Source organism: Jaculus jaculus, chromosome 13, assembly GCF_020740685.1.
Source record: "Jaculus jaculus isolate mJacJac1 chromosome 13, mJacJac1.mat.Y.cur, whole genome shotgun sequence".
Taxonomy (NCBI): domain Eukaryota; kingdom Metazoa; phylum Chordata; class Mammalia; order Rodentia; family Dipodidae; genus Jaculus; species Jaculus jaculus.
In genome coordinates this window covers 5,543,322-5,546,984 of record NC_059114.1, presented here as the reverse complement: position 1 = coordinate 5,546,984, position 3,663 = coordinate 5,543,322, and positions in this window count along the sequence as shown.

Sequence of the window (3,663 nt, the reverse complement as noted above, 5' to 3'; positions counted from 1 at the left end):
GATCTCCAGCATGGACCCCCTCCCGCCAGAGCACAGACAGAGCACACCTGGAGGAGGCTAAGACCGTGGTGACGATGTGAGGGAAGCCGGGATCTTGGCAGGTTCGAGCGAGAGCACCTGATTTCAGATCGCTGCTGAGAGTCCCCGGAGACTGCACTCCCACCTGCGCATAGGGGCCCAGGACGGTGCAGAACTCTCTGCCCTGAAGCCACATGCTTGTTTCCAAAGATAATGCTTGCACACAACACCCTTCGCTCATGGAGATCTCTTGTGGTGGCCCCTGACCTCTCTCTCCATCCAAGAGTACCCGACGGAAGCACAGACACATCCCTCCAATCCCGGACCTGCCCTCTGGTCTGCCCAGCCAACGCCTGTCTGGTTTCTCCCCTACAGCTCAGCCCTCCTTATTCTACGCGTGAGAACACGAACTCCCGGGGCTGAGATTCATTGAGGAGGCAAGACCAGAACTCAGGTTGGGACACTGAAATCTCCGGTCTATGGAAGGTGCCATGGCGAACTGCCTGGCTCAGATCTCACCTCCTGCCAGACGCGTGTAGACTGCCCTCAGTCCACATCCAGCCCAGCTCAGGCTCAACACGGAGGGGATGCCTATTGGCTCGGGTTTGTCCAAGAGACATGGCAGCCTGAGAGACCGCGAAAGGCAAGGACCGGCCTGGGGGGTCTAGACCCCAAAGCCGGGGAGGGGGGGGGTGCAAGTCTGGGAGTCGCCTGCCCTACAGAGCTGCAGGGGCTCGGGGCTGGGGGAGGGGAGGGCGGACCCACAAAACAGAGCTTTCCCAGAACATCCTCCCTGGCCCCTTGTGTTTCAAGAAGCTCTCCCTTCCGGGTCTTAAGGGCCTGGACACCAGGGACAGTCCTGACTGGGAATGGAGAGCCTTCTGGAAGTCTGGGAGTCCAGCAGGAGCCACCAGCACCAAGCAGGCTTGAGATCCATGCAGGGCAACAGACTTGGGGAGACAGGGTGCAGCCTCTAGGTGGGGAAGGAGAATGGGTAGAGAGCCCCCCCCCAGAACCCTTTTCCAACAGTCAGAAACACCTGCTCTGTGTGCCCCAATCCTGAGCCAAGGTGCACCAGCCTCCCTTGGGTCGTTGGCTCTGGACCACTGTCTCTCCTCCCATTGTACAGCCCGGTGGTGACGGGGTGTGTGGGGGCAGGGTAGGGGCTGATGGAATTAAAAGTCTGAAGGGCTCCGAACTTCGACACCCGGGCCCTCCCCAAGATCAGCCACTGAATCCCACCTCTTCTTGGGGCAGCAGACGCCCAGGGAGCTGAACTGAAGCCCGGTTCCGCCACTAGCGTCCACAGGACGCCTCTCCCCACTCCACCCCCCGCATCCCCAGACTCAGCCCCTTCCTCACCGCCCCTGACGTTGGGGTGTGTGTGTGGGGGGGGAGTTGTTGCTGAGCCTGAACACCGGTGCCCGACTGGACCCCTTCACCTGCGCAGCGGCTCTCGGGGCCACTCCCTGCCTACCTGCGACCGCGCCTCGAAGCCCGCGCGGCCTCGCTTTGGAGACGACGCGCCCGAAAGGGAACTCGCGAAGTCGCAGGTTCGGATCTCCCCCGAGCGGGAACGGACGGACAACCGTTCCCGCCCATTGCTGGTGGGGTCCGGACGACTCGCGCGCCACTCCACACCCCGCCGGCTCTCGGGCGCCCTCCTCTCCTCTCCTCCTTCTCTCCTCTCCTCCCTCTCTTCTGTCCTCTCTTCTCCCCTCCCCACCTGGACCTGCCCCTGCGCACCTTCCGGTCGACGTGGGGCGGCCCCGCGGGTCCGCGCCGGCCGTGTGCCCGCCGCGCCCAGCGCGGGTTCGGTCCCCGGGGCGCCCCCCGGGGATGCGCTCGGCGCCCGGCACCGGCGATGGTGGGGCAGTGGTGGAAACGACGGGATGCTCCAGGGAGGACGCGACCCGAGCCACTCAGTCCTCCCGGACCCCCGCGGCCTCCGACGGCCCCGCCTGGAACCCCTGCTCCGTCTCCCCCCACCCACGACCCGACCCCACCCCACTCGGGACGACCCGGGGACCCCCGCTGACCTGCAGCTCGCGCGCCGGCTCCCGCCGTCTCAGCCGCTCGGGCTCCCGCCGCGCCGCTCACGGGCGCACCCTGCAGGCGGCTGCTGGAACCGCGCCGCTCCCGCCCCGCCCTGCCCTGCCCTGCCGCGGGGAGGGGGGACCGAGGCCCAGATGCACGCCCCCCCTCTCCCCCGGAGCCTAAGCAAGTGGCCCTACGCGGGATGAGGCCCTGTGTGATGGACTTGGGCCTTGAGCATCGTGCCCCAAGATTGCACCCCTTTGATGGCCCACGCGCGTCCCATCACATCCCACCGCCACTGGAGTGCCTTCCCCACCACACCCCGCCTCTCCTGCTGGTGCAGGAGACCCTCCCCAACTTCCCACCCGCTGCCACTGTCCCTCGGTTCCTCCGGACGGGGAGGGGATGTGTTTTGGTCCCTTATCAAAGCTGAGCTCTGTGTGTGTGGGGTGTGTGTGTGTGTCCTGTGTCACTCCCTCGACCTCTCCGCGTCTGACTTTGGGCCTAGCCTCCCCTGGGTCTCACAGGCCGTGGTACCTCCTTCCCCACTTGTCGGCATTACTGAGCAAGGTGAGAGTTGTAAGTGCATCACAGTAACCTGGAAACTCAGAACTTTGGGCTGGGAATCCCATCATTCCCTTCTCCCCTCTCTGCTCTTGTTCTGGAAGCAGCCAGGCTGTGAAAGGAATCCGCTTGGGAGCTCTTGTCTCTGCGTGGGTTTGCAAATCTCAAGTCAGTTCCCAGCAGGACAAGCCCTTCAGATAGCTCAGGGCACTGGTGGCCCAAGGCAGAGGGGTTGGGGGGCGCCGACAGAGGACCGGGATGAGACGCTCTGGTCCTTTAGAACCTCCTGGAACCAATATGCTGTTGGCTAGAAGCAAACGTGGACAGGCTTGCTTGGGGACAGGTTAGACCCTAAGGCTGAGGCCTGGATGGAAGAGAAGACCTATTGGTCAGCAGCCGTCTAGCCCCACTGCAGGGCTAAGAGGATGGGCACCAGGGCTGGACTATAATCACCCAGAAGCCTCCTTGGCTCATTACTCCCAAGTATGGCCTCCAGTTCCCATTTGGCCAACCCAGCCTCTTACCAGTGCTTCTAACAACGCCTTCAGGGTGGGAGTGGGGGTGTGAGACCTCTAGGCAGAGGAGGCAGGATGGGTTGAATCAAATAGGTACTTGCATGTAATTTAAGACCCAGAGCCCCTGGAGGGGGCACAATGAGACTCTGGGACACTACCATCCCAGCTTCAATCCCCTTTCCAACTTCAGACCTGTCCCCATTCTGTGTGGGGTGGGCTAGGGGGAGGGAACAGCCTTTGCTAAGCCTGTCCCCCTCTTCCCCGGGTCCTCAGTTTCCTTAATGAAGGAGTTCCACTCTATGATCACCACCCAAGTGGGGACACCCTGTCCCAGGGACCAGTTCCTGGGCCCCCCCTGGCACTGTAGTCCCACAGGCCTTCTATGCATTTGCTTCTGCCCAGCCATCTCCTGGAGCTGAGCCTGCAGCAGAGTAACGTGAGGTAGGACTAGGCTTGCAACCCAGCTGGGGCCTCCCCTTCAGGCCTTTGGTTCCCCACCCTCAGTAAGCCTATTCCTGTTGGACCCATG